The 13,475-nt window shown below is 43.7% G+C and overlaps 1 long non-coding RNA gene across 1 annotated transcript in view; it reads right to left on the reverse strand.

The window, feature by feature from the left end:
- Positions 1-13,475, reverse strand: part of LOC144767147 (uncharacterized) — a 277,694-nt gene that overhangs the window by 153,047 nt on the left and 111,172 nt on the right. Inside the window, exon 2 of the long non-coding RNA XR_013598077.1 lies at positions 3,748-3,900. This is a non-coding gene — a long non-coding RNA (uncharacterized LOC144767147). The remainder of the gene's footprint in view (positions 1-3,747; positions 3,901-13,475) is intronic.

A 13,475-nucleotide genomic window follows, 5' to 3' on the forward strand; every position in this document is an offset into this window, starting at 1 on the left:
AGTCCATATTTTGTCCCACAGGGATGTGGGCCACGAGACAGCGAGGTCAGATTCCCATTGCTCCTCAACATTGGATTTAGGCCTAGGTGATGGAGGATCGTAAAAGGAGTGGTATATGGAGGACGCTGATGGGTTAGAGCGTAGTTGAGTGTGTAGAGAAGAGATGGGGTAGTAGGGGTCACAGTCGAATTAGAGTTAGAGAGAGAGTCATAGGCAGACATAACTGCATTTTTGAGTAGGGTGTATTTATGAACAAAGGAGGCAGGGAGAGAGAAGAGTTGACGAAGAATCGGAAAAGGGGTGAAGACAGATCCAGTGAAAAGTTGGGAGACCCAAATTAAACCATGCTGTCACCAAGTTTTCCAGTAGAAAGGTTTCAATTTGATAAGAATGCTATTATTATACCAGATCGTAGTGGCGAGAAGTTCTGTGATAGAAGAGGGAGGAGCCGGAGTAATGGCTAAAAGTAGTTTCGCGGTATATTTATGAATTGGACTGGACAGGAATTGGGGCTTGCGAGAAAAGGATAAGTATTCAGCAAAGGTAAAAGGAGAAAGAGAAAGACGTTCAAGTTTAGCCCACAGAGGAAGGGGGTCAGCAGGATCTGTAAGCCAAACGGCTGCTTGTTTCAGGAGAAACGCCTTATGATAGGCAGGAAAATTTGGGAAGTTAACCCCGCCTTCTGATTTGGGGAGGCGGAGACGCGATAAGGACATACGCGGTTTCTTACCAGACCATAAGAATACAGCGAGTATGGAATTTATTTTAGCGAAAAATTTGGCAGGAATGGAAATCGGTAAATTAGAAATGGTGTAGAGGACAATTGGGGACAGCATCATTTTAATAGTGTCGAGACGGCCCCACCAAGAAAGATATAGGGGGTGCCATCTAGAAGTAAGGTCAGACAATTTTTGAGAGCATTTAGTAAGGCATAACGAGATAGTATCCGGGACAGAGGGAGTAATGTGCAAACCAAGATACTTGATATGAGCTGGACTCCAAGTGAAAGTGGATGCAGCAAAATCGGGTTTAAAGGTGAATTTGGTGAGAGGAAGGATTTCGCACTTATCACTATTGAGCTTATAACCAGAGAGATGGGAATATGTGCGGACTTCAGCGAGGAAAGCGGGGATGGAGACAGATGGATTTGAAAGGAAAAGTAAAATGTCATCTGCATAGGCAGCCAATTTAACTTGCGATTGAGCAAAAGGGAAGCCATGAATGTTCGGGTTTTGACGTATCCTAGATAAGAAAGGTTCCAGGGCAAGATTAAAAAGAAATGGGGAGAGAGGACAGCCTTGACGGACGCCTCTACCGAGACGGAAAAATGAAGAAATGAGACCATTGGCACAAACCGCAGCTCTAGGGTTGGCATAAAGGAGGGATATAAGGGAAATGAAATTGGGGCCAAATCCAAACCATTTTAACACGGAAAAAAGAAATGACCATTCTACCCTATCAAATGCCTTCTCGGCGTCTAAGGCAATAGCAGCCAAGGAGCCGTTGAATCGTGGGGACTTAGATAAGACATTAAAAAGGAGTCTGGTATTGTCGGAGATAAAACGACCCTTAACAAAACCTGATTGCTCAGGGCCAAGGAGATCTGGAAGGAAAGGATCAAGTCTAATAGCCAAAGATTTAGCGTATATTTTATAGTCAATGTTGACAAGGGAGATTGGTCTGTAGTTCTTGCAGTGTTGATGATCCTTGCCCTCCTTCGGTATGATGCAGATGTAAGCATCCGAAAAAGTGCCTAAGGAGGCATCGCTTGTCTTGAAGGAATCAAGAAGGTGAAATAATTTGGGCAGTAGAAGGGTTGCAAAGTGTTGGTAAAATTCGACGGTGAAGCCATCTGGGCCGGGAGCCTTATCCTTTTTAAGTGAGTGGAGTGCAGTGCGGAGTTCGGGAATGGTGAGGGGAGTCTCAAGGGAGGTCAAATCAACAGGAAAGGTGGGAGGAGGATGTATGCTGGATAAGAAAGTGGAAATAGAGTGATCAGAGGGTTGAGTGCCAGAGGAATAAAGTGTAGAGTAGAAGTGAGAAAATACCTCCAGGATGTTAGCATCTTTATGCTGCAATACTGAATGGACATCAAAAACAGATTCAATATTCAACTTGTTTTGTTTGACTTTTAAATAGTTGGCAAGAATTTTCCCCGCCTTATTTTTCCCACCATAAAATTTCGAAGTAGATTTCAGGAGGTACAGGGAGGCATCATCAGTGGATTGTTTATTATAGCTCATTTTTGCAGTGATGAGAGCTGTCAAAGACTCCTGAGTATGAGAAGTATAGTAGGAGTGCTCTAGGAGTTTAATCTGGGACAGAAGATCATTAGTGCGTTGACGAGCAATTTTACGTTTTGCCGCAACATGTCTAAGGATAAAATCTCTGGCAGCTGCTTTGAAAGCGTCCCAGACAGTGTGAGTAGGCAAGGATGGAGTTTCATTAATAACAAAAAATTCATTAGTGAATTCAATAAAGGAGGCGGTAAATTTGGGATCAGTTAGGAGGGTATTGTTGAAGCGCCATTGTTTAGGACCACTGGATTTGGGTAAAAAATCAATGTTGACCAGGACAGGGGCGTGATCAGAGAAAACAATGGGACCAATCTCCGCTTGGGTCAGGGATTGGGAGATGTGGTGGGAAAGAAATATATAATCAATACTTGATTGGGAGTGGTGAACCGGGGAGTAGAACGTAAATTCTTCGTCGGTTGGATGACAAAGTCGCCATGCATCAATTAATTTGTGCTGGGAGATGGCGTGGGTAAAAAGGTTATGGGATTTATTAGGGACAAATGGAGATTTGGAGCGCCTATCCAAAAAGGGGTCTAATGGTAGGTTACAGTCACCTGCTAAAATGAAATTATCATCTATGCAATCAGTGATACGAGAGGCAAATGCTTTCCAAAAAATAGGATTGCCACCCGTGGGGGCATATACATTAAGCAAAGAGAAAGGTACACCTTTAGAAGAAAGTTGGACAAATAACCACCTGCCCTCAGGGTCAAAGTCAGAATGTAGTACTGAATGAGTAAAAGATTTACGGATTAACAAAACAACACCATTTCTTTTGCCATCACCAGGGGCGGAAAAAACCGTACCCACCCAACCTCTTCGGAGTTTAGCAGCCTCACTATCAGTTAAGTGGGTTTCCTGTAAAAAGGCAATGTCAACATTGAATTTAGCTAAATGAGAAAGTATCTTTTGCCTCTTAATGGGCGAATGCAAACCTTTAACGTTCCAAGAGACAATACGGACTGACATTAAGAAGATAGGAAAGGGGATAGTGCAGAGCAAAAGTGAAAGGAAGCCTCAAAGAATTTGAGAGGGAAAAAATGAAAAAAGGAATGGAAGTAGGAAAGCGTAAGGAAGAAAACATGCAGAGAAGTGCTAAAAGGAGAGGGCGTGAGATAGAAAGATTCGATGAGAAGAGAAAAGAATCGTGTTGGGAAAATAATAGGAAAGTGTTGAAGAGAGAAAAAAGTAAGGAGAGGAGTTGATAGAATAGGAGTTAAAGATGATATGTAGAATTGACCGAAAAAGAGGCAGAAAAGTAATAAAAATGATGTCTGAAGGAAAATGAGAAAAGAGGATAAAAAAAGAAAAGAAAAGCAAAGCAAGAGCGGTCGAAAGAAAATAGAGCTCAGAAGAACGTGTGAGAACAAGGAAACAATGAAGACAAAAACTAGCGGTAATGCATGGGACATGTGAACAATGGAGAGATAAAACATGGGGCAGTACTTACAAAAAATGATGAGAGGTGGGTTGTCAAAGGACAGGAAACAGAAGGGAAGTAACGGAAACGTGAGGGGGGAGGAAAGGCCAACCAACGGAGGACAGGCAAACGGGGTCACGGGACGTTCCACCGGAGGACCATGGCGGAACACAATGAGACGATCTGTGAGGAAAAGAAAAACAGTGAGATTAGAACAAACAAACGGCTAAATAACGGGAAAAAGCGCAGGAATGAACAGTTGGAGAATAAAAATAAACGAGAATGAACTGGGACCAATGAGGTCCTACATTAACTGAGGAACCTGTGGGAAAAAAAAAAACATAACGTTATAAGAGCAACAGAATATCATAAATTCTAGGAAAGGCAGGCTATACTAGCAACAAAGTCACGGTGGAAATGAAGAAGAAGGGCCAGAGAATTCCATATCAGCCGGACCACAGGAATTGAGGAAACTGCGAAGTCGGAGAGGATCTTCAAAAGTCATAGTCTTGTTGTTATAAGTGACTTTGAATAAACAAGGGTGAAAAAGTCCATATTTGGCTCCAATGGATCGCAGTTCCGCTCTCATGTCAAGAAATGCTTTGCGGCGAGAGGCAGTAGCTTTGGCGTAATCCTGGGCAATAAACAAAGTGGAATCTGACCATTTCAAATGAGGTATTGCTTTAGCTGCGAAAAGAACCTTCAGCAGATCTGTATACTCAAGAAAGTACATTATGACGCCTCTTGGTTTTGTCTCAGGAGAAATACTGGAGGGAACTCTACCAAGCCTATGTGCGCGCTGTATGTTAAGAGAGGTACCTTCAGGAAGATGCAGGAGCTTGGGCAAGAAGGACTTGAAGAAGGCAATGGCGTCACTCCCCTCGCAACCTTAATTCAGGCCGTAAAGACGGAGATTATTGCGTCTATTCCTGTTTTCAAGGTCCTCCACTTGCTTCTGGAGGGTTGTGAGTCTCATATCCATATGCACCGACTTGGTAGCGGCTTCCTGGAGAGTTGACACAGTCTTTTCCACTGCAGAGACTCTGGTGTCCATTAACGACCAGTTGTCAGTCAGAATTTGAAGCTTTGAATTTGTCTCCTCCATAAATGGGCGCAATGCCCGAATTTCCTCAAGGAGAAGCTCCATGGAGACAGCAGATGGCGATTTCGGGGGAGATGGAGGATTGTGTTTCAATCTCTTAGGAGTAGTTTTCGCTCCTGGCAGGAGGGGGGCGTCCATATTGAGAGAAGATTCGCAACTGGAGGAGCCCGCAGAGGCTTCTAATTGAGCCAACGCAGTAAATAGCCTTGAATTTTTAACAAAGTTGCGTTTAGGGGTTTTGCCAGGACCCTCCGCCATGTAGACTGCAATGAGGAGGAAACCCCAGGAGCGAATAGAGCGGATATATACCACAGGAGTGAGGAAAAACCAACAAAGTGAGTTATAGGAGGAGGTGGAGTTAAATCCAGGACAAGCCAAGAAAAAATGAAAACGAAATGTGCGCAGTCTAAGCAATACCAAGTGAATAGCAGAGATGGTAGATCAATAGAGTTAGTAGTAAGCGCAAAATGGCCGCCAAAGCTGAGGAGACAGCTGTAAATTGAATAAAAACGAAAAAAGTAGTTCCATAGGGAAGATAAAGTCACCTTTCACTGTGGTAGCGAAGCGCCGTCATTTCCTGCAATTTTGGGACGTTTTGGTGAAGTAAGTCCGCTGCTACAGGCAAAATGCGCGATGAGCGCGCTGTTCAGGCAGGCGCCGGCAGAGGCATCAAGATGGCGGTCGCAGCGTTGGTGGAGCCGCGACCGAAGCAGAGTTAAAGTTGCCGGGCGTGGAGGAAGAGCCGGAGAGCAGCGAGGGACTGCTCAAATGCCTGAGGTATTCCGCTGCCGTTTGCGGTGCAGCATGGCTTCAGGGGAAGGCTAGGGCCGCCGAAAGTCCTCGGTGAAAACGGAGCCTCACCCCGAGGCGTCCATCCGTCTTGGGCGCTTAGCCACGCCCCAGTGTCAAATTAATTTAAAAAATCATAATTGCACATTTAACTTAGCCAAAAGTCCCTAGTATATGGTTCCCAGTGTACCCAGGACCTGTAAGTGAAATGTCACTAATGTACGGCAACACCTATTGTGCCACCACTAAATTTACAATACAAAGCATGCCTACAAGCCTACCTCTGCAGAGTGTGCAAGCAGTTTTTAAACTACAAATTTGACCTGGCAAAATATCCCAATTTCCAGGTCTACAGCTTATTTTTCCATACATATAAGTCACCTGTAAGGAAGGCCCTAAATTCCCGGGGGGCTGGCGCAAGATATTTAAAAAGCAGGACATGTGTAAGTTTTACATGTCCTGACAGTGAAAAATCAGGTGTGCTCTAAAAAATGGAAGAAAGGTTCTCCCATATTGCTTTGAGGTAGAGACGGGCCCTGTGGGATAGTTTACAGTAAAACACGCAAAAAGTGCTGAAAAAGTGGGCAGGGCAACCCTGGGAATTTTTACCCCATTGGTTAGAGAGTGGCTAGGAGTCTCTCCCACTTACAGGCTGGCAAAGAGCATAAAATGGCAGCCTCAGTATACCTTCTTCATTACACCTCCAGATCTGACGAAGGACTGCACCTGCTGTTGATCTTGGGGACAGAAACCCCAAGAGCTGGACCTGCTCCCAACTTATAGCCAGGACAGAAGAGTGGACTCCAAAGGCTAGTTTGTTACCCTCTTGTCAAGCTCCAGTAACACAAAAGCTGTAAGAACTCCACAACTTCAGAAGCGCAGCTGACCAGTTCCCACTGTATGTACCCTTGACCCTGCTAGTGGCTTCTGTGTCTGTGAGATTGAGCCCTATCCCCCAAATGGTGCCCAAAAGGTCTTGGATCCTTGGTTTGTGTTAGAGTGTGCTCCTTTCCCCTCTAATATTGCAACACTGGGTCCTTAGAAACGTTTTCTGAACGTTCTGCACCAGAGACTACCACCGGACAATCACTGAACCGCAGCCGCTGATGTCAAACTGCCGGTTGGACTCAACTTTCTGGGTTGCCCTGGGAAGCGTTTCTCCAGTTTACTAATGTGGATGGACCATTGACTTACGTTGGCCGCCTGTTGTTTGAACGAGTGTAGTAGCCTCGACCCTGGTTTTGGATTTGCCATTTACCTTTACTGAAGCCGGATAACTGCTTGTGGGACATCGGCTTGTCCCTTTAAAGTGCTCTATGGGCGCTGGTGCCCAGTGGATCTATATCACCCTCGTCCCCCTGGGTGACCACCACTTGTATGAGCGCGTGTTTTTGTCTTCAGTACCATTGTCCTGATGAAGCCATAAAGACCCCAGTGGCTGAAACGCGACCGCGACAGCGTCGACACCCTTGTGATTAGGAGTCCCTGTTTAGTTTATCTTTGTTTCTATATTCAGGCGCCTCATGCAAAAGAGAGCTTTGAGAGAAGTTACATCTCAGGCGTATTAGGGATCTCCATTATAGAGCTATATCACTCGAAATTAGGAGTGTATATATTGTGTGATAGGTCATCCATTGAGATCTATCTATGGGTACACTTTTTGTATATATATGTAATGTATAGATTGTATTTGTGATTTGTATATAATGCATTGTTATGTGTGTATATAGTGAATTTGTTTTCTTTATATATATTTGTTTTGCGCCATCTCCTTTTTGTACTTGTTTATACGTCCTCAGAATTTTGTAAGTGAATTGTTATATATTTAGTTATATAGAACAGGATAATTTATCTTTTCATGTTCTAAAATTATAAATTGAATTTATCCCTCAATACCAGTTTGTTCTACTTTTTCATCTTTTGATGCTCCTTGTCCAGGTATGGGAGGGTAATGTGGGCATAACCCCTGTTATTGTTCCAGTGCTTCTGAAAGATTGGACTTACTTTCAAACAGTTTCTAAGTCCAAACATAGAGCACTTCAAAGTTTCAAAGTCCAAACGTAAAGGACTTCACCAGGGACCAAATCCAAGCAGCTCCCAGACAACTATGACACATGGCATCTTCCTCGGCCACGAGTTCAGACTTCGCCCGCTCAGACTTTTCCTGTCTTTGATTATGAGAGCCTCGAACTTCCCACCAGAGCTGAGGCTCCCTCTGATGTTATGTGCTTCAGAAGGTGCAGGCAGCAAGTGCCTCTTTGAATCCTGAAAAAACACTAAGTAAGAAAGTAAACTTTCCACTGGAAAGTATGTAGTCCTTGTATCTGACCAGCAGTCCATTGCAATCAGCCTTAACTTTTGATTTTAGCCCAGTCTAGTTTGACCAGATAAACATGGTTGGTACTCTGTGCTTTTTTGGCACTAGAAACATCTACAACTTTGAAAAATCATATCTCCAGTTCCCTACATTCGATTTTTGACATTTTAGATTCTGTTTGCTTATTCAAAAATGCTCTGTTTTTATACATTGAAGAGGAATTTTGATTGTGTTGTGTTCTCTACTTTTTAAATGTTTTAGTAATGTAAGAAATGGGATTATTTGTTGCCAGGGTGGAAGCCCCATTCAGACAATAATCTCAATCCTTGTCAGGTTGAACCACAACAATAAAAGAAAAATCCCAAACCAATTTAGAAAATGTTGGTAAATGTTAATTATATAAAATGATACCAGAACAACAAAAATTCAATCAGTAGAAACGGAGATGTGTAATCTCAAAGTTGTTGGTGACTATAGCACCTAAAACACACTCATGCTCATCTAGTTGCATTAGACTGAGGTAAAGTCACAAGTTCAGGCCGACCATGATGAACCTTGGGTCGGATGCAGGGTAGGATAGTCCCTCTGAAAAAGTACCTTCAAGGCCTGGTGTGAAGTGTTCTGTTTGCTGTATAGGAGGGCGCAAAAAGAAGGATGGTCGTTGCTGTAACACGGAGAGCAGGCCGGGTGTTGCAGGCTGCCATTGCTGTATAGCAAATAGCCTGTCGGTCGTCTCTGACAGGCAGACAGTCATTGCTGTAGTTTGTCTTTGGCAGTCACAGTGATCTGTTGTTGCTGTAGAGTGAAGTATGGCTTTTCCATTGCTGATTGCCTCTGGTGGTTGCTTTAGCACGAAGAGCAGGTATCACCAGAACTTTGCATTAGCAGTTGTCATGGGTGGCAGAATCTTGGAAAAAATGGGCCTGTTCACAAGGAGCACAAACTTCAGGAGTTTTACCTTTTCTTGGGAAGGAGTACAATATGATGCCAGCCGAGGGTCCATGACCTGGGGAGGCACCTCTTGGGGGTCAGGAACTCACTCTATCTGTGGCCAGCAGGGATCAAGCAGGTCCAGCTGCAAGTCCAGGCAAGTTAATTCAGCAGATCAGCTGGGCTGTTGTCGAAAGGCCTCTGAAGCTTCTTGTGTCATTGTCGCTTACACTGGAGGTCAGCCAACTGACCCTCAGAGTCACTCTGGATAAGTAGCTGTGACAATATCTAAAAGATGTTGCACATACTCGACTAGGCAGTATAGAAAGTCTACAGAAAGAGTACTTGTTCAAAGATTGGTGCTACCACAATATACACTATGGTATGATTACAAAATTATCCCCCACATTCCAATGTCTAATTCTTAGTACAATCCACACTTCTCTCACTCATCATTCCTCACTCATTCTATAGACTCGTAATACTGAACCCAAATATATGCGAAAATGTATATATTTAATATATTATAGTAGTATATATAAAAATCACTTACAAAAATGATTAAAAAACACTTTTTTCAGAATGACATAGTTCTTTGTCTTTTCTTTTTAACCACCTCCTTTGCCTTTCTATGCCAGTATAAGGAGATGATTATAAAGAAAAGACAAACACCTGTCATTCTGGAAAAAGTGTTTTTTGATCATTTTTGTAAGAGATTTTTATATGCACTGCTATTATACAATAAATAACATACATTTTCACATATATTTGGGTTCGGTAATATGAGTCTATAAAATGACTGAGGAATGATGAGTGAGAGAAGTGAGGATTGTAATAAGAATTAGACTTTGGTATGTGGAGGATATTTTTGTAATTATACCATAGTGAACCCTGTCCCCCTACTGTTGTAAGGGTACCTCACGAATTTGGAGACCACAGCATACACCCCTGCTACCTGTAAGGGAAATAATGGTATTACTCCAAAGAATTACAAAGCACTAATTTATCAAACAATATGCTCGGGCACCCCAACAATTTGATTAAATATCACTGTTTGAGGACAAACAACCAGAAAAGTAACAAAACTCAAAAGTCAGTCCATACGTTCAAGGTCATTTGACATATTTTTGTCATCTTTATTGTGTTTACACGCTTCCAACCATGTACATGATCATGAGCCAACACGTGTTTCATCACTAATTGGACCTTTTCAAGGTGCGTGACTCCTGTCCTTTGTAAAATGAAATGTGGGTCAAAATGAAGGTAAGCAGATCAGTCTTCCTTCTCAGACATCAGGGCAGTCCTCAGCAGCAGGGCAGACCTCTGTTAGCAAGGCAGTCCTTCTTCAGTAACTTCCACCGGTTCGAGGGTGTTCTGATGAGAGGCCCTGGAGGTCCAATATTAATACCTGGTACCACCCTTTGTGTGGGGAGACTCCCTGTTCTAACCCTCCATCTGATTCTGAAAAGTTATTTCCCATCCCCTGTCATAGCCTCCAAAATGCCTGGGATAACAAAAGAAAGGGGAGGTCTGGTGTTGGGTTCTTTTCGTGTGCAGGAGTTAAAACCCTTTGAAGTGTAAATCAGACTGGGTAAAGCCCCTCCCAGTCATCCTGTCAGGATGGCCCATCCTGTCTACTCTCAAGCTCCCTTTGTGCAACTCCCTGGAAGCAATACAGAAACTCCAACAAAAGAGCCATTCACTGTCATGTGAACCAGGACACTTGTAAAAGGCACGAATGGTTAGGAATGGTTAGGACAAGAAAAGGCCAACTTCCTTAAAGTGGCGTTTTCAGAATTGGGACTTAAAATCTGACTTTACCATTAAAAAGGATTTCAAATTACAATCCATTTGGGTGTAAACAGCAGATCTCTATCTGCTCCCAATCCAAAGTTAGCACTTATTAAATGTAATATGGTAACCCAGTGTTAGTTAATGGAAGGGATAGTCCTTAGAACAGTGAAAAAAGACTTAAGGAGTTTTTCAGTGTCAGGACATGTACACAAAGTACACGTCCTAATTTTTAAATGCAAAGCACCCCACCCTCACTTAGAAGTGTCTTATAAGTATTAAAAAGGAAGGTTTTGTACCAAAATGGCAGTCTAAAACTGCACTACAGGCTGCTGTGGCTGGTCTGAGACATGTTTTAAAAGCTCTACTTTAGTGGGTGGCACAACAAATCATGCAGAAAGAATAGTAGTCTTTAATTGACAGGCCCGAGATATATGTAGTACTGTTTACTAGGGACTTAAAAGTGAATTACATATATACCAACCAGGTAGATGCCAATTGCACCATGTTTTAGGGGGAGAGCACAAACACTTTACCACTGGCTAGCAGGGAAAAAAGTTCACAAAGTCCTAATTCCAACAGATTCAGCAACAGAAGGCAAAAAGCTGGAGGTAACCCTGCAGAAAGGACCAGGTACTGATAAATGTTTTGCACATTTCTCCTAAGTTAACGAGTCTGTTCTGTGCTACAGCTGTCAAGGGTTGAGCTCAGGTTTAAATATTGACACCTAACTGGACCTAGTAAGAAATAGTGCCATTATTACTTGAAGAGGGTAACCGTCCACTTCAACTAATAATCCACTTTCTCACACTCCTCACCTACCCTGTGTCTGCTTCGAAAATTCACATTGCAGTCACCCATGCTCTCTGTGTTGCTCTACCTAACCCCCATACCCCTCCACCCCCGCCCGCCCACCAGCTCGTCCGTTGCTTTCCCAACCTTCCTAGTCATGGTCTTTTAATTTTTAATTCCACCTCCTCGGGGTTCATGGAATGCTTTCTGCCCCTCCTTGCTCACTCCCACCCACCACCAGCAGCCTTGACCTGCTTCCCCCACCCTGCTGCTGCTCCATTGTTCTCCATCTGCTCCTTTAGCTTCATTTTCGTTTACTTTTTAGGAGGGCCTTGCAACTGCAATTGTGCCCCAAGTCACTACTTCAGTTAAACATGTTTTTGTGCCATTTTTTGGTTTTTGTAGTTTACTGCCCAAAGATGATCATCTGCCATCGTTAAAAAAAAAATTTAAAGGCAATATGGCCATCACATCACTCGTATGAGTACGAATATGTGATCAAAAGTCAAAACAGCTACTGCATTATGACATATGATAGTCCATGTATGATGAAGGATGCGCGCGCATACGTCCTCACGCTTGCTGTTCAGCCTCGGCAACAAGCACTGCCAAGGCCAAAAGATTGGCTATTTTTTTCTCGACTGTGAGGCTAATTAGCTTTGCCAGTACTTGTTTTTCATCTGTATTTACATGAAATAAAGACTACGGCCAGCTCTCGGCATCGTATCTTACTGTTGTGTTCTTTGCACATGCTTGTAAATGCAGTTGCACTCTGTGTATTTGTTTTCTTTCGAAGGGGAGTTGCGAATTGTTGGCAGGTGGGGAGCCAGCCGCTCTGCTGTTGCCGAATCTGCTGGATGCACTGATCTTCTCTGGAATAAAACCTCTCTAACCTGGATCGCAGCAGCCTCTTCTTTTCGCACACACAACAGTCTGTTTACCGCTCTGCCAAAATAGAGAACCTGGCTGCAGGAGTGAGGAAGTATGTAACCAAATGTGTGCACTGTCCTGCTGTTGCCCATCCGTCCCTGCAGGATTTGAAATAAAAACGAAAATATGTGACAGCACAGGTGAGGCTTTTCCTCTATTCCAGGGCCTAACATGTAATAGAAATGTTCCCTGCTCCACCCCACCTCTGCGACCCCCCTAGATTGTAGGGTCTAATTTATCTATGTACGAGTATACCTCAGCTACCTGCTGGTGTCCCCCTGGAACCTGGGAATCCGAATTTCGATCTGTGTGCCAACATTCTTCCTTTGGTAATGGCTTCAACTTCGCAACTGGCGCTGCTGGTAGCAGGCAGCTGCCGTGATTGACAGGCTTTTCAAAAAAGGCTCTTTCATTGCTGGTTATGGGAACAGCCAACAGACACGTGGCTGCAAGTTCCATGCGTTGGATGATGTTTCTAACGTGAAGCACGGCCTGTGATCTTCTTGCCCCCCTCTGCCCTGAAAGATCCAATGCCCTCATTAAAACATGTCGGCATCCGAAAAGTAAGCTTGCTCATCTCGAAGTCCCTACCGATGCAGGCATCAAATGGGCTCGTTAAAAGGCAAGCTTGCCCTGGGAAAGGGCTGTGACAGTCCCAGATGCGCCCGTCCCGCTTACCCAGGACTATAATCATGCAGCTCGTACAGGCCAAAAGCAACGTCAACTCGTCAGGGATGATAAAACCGATCTTGCGTGTCCTAATGGTTAGCTGTTGGGGTCTGACAGGCGGCCCTTGCTGCTTCGAGATGTCATCTTCTTGGTGTTCAAGGTTTTCACTACATATCCCATATACTATCTCACCATTGCACTAACAGTGTTCTATAATAAACATGAACCCTGCAGGCTTTCATCAACCGATATAGCCTGAGAAAGACAGGCTATAAGACTATTAGAACATTCCACCCACTGAGGGTGGAATGTTCTAAATTAAAAAGGGAGAAACAGACAGAAAAACATTGGAATGTTGGAGCAGAAGGCTTCTGCTAGCCATTATAAGCCTGGAGCTACTCCATTGTGTGGATACAGTGGCTTATCCACTGTTAAAGA

The sequence above is a fragment of the Lissotriton helveticus genome, chromosome 7, assembly GCF_964261635.1.
Source record: "Lissotriton helveticus chromosome 7, aLisHel1.1, whole genome shotgun sequence".
In the NCBI taxonomy this organism is placed as follows: Eukaryota; Metazoa; Chordata; class Amphibia; order Caudata; family Salamandridae; genus Lissotriton; species Lissotriton helveticus.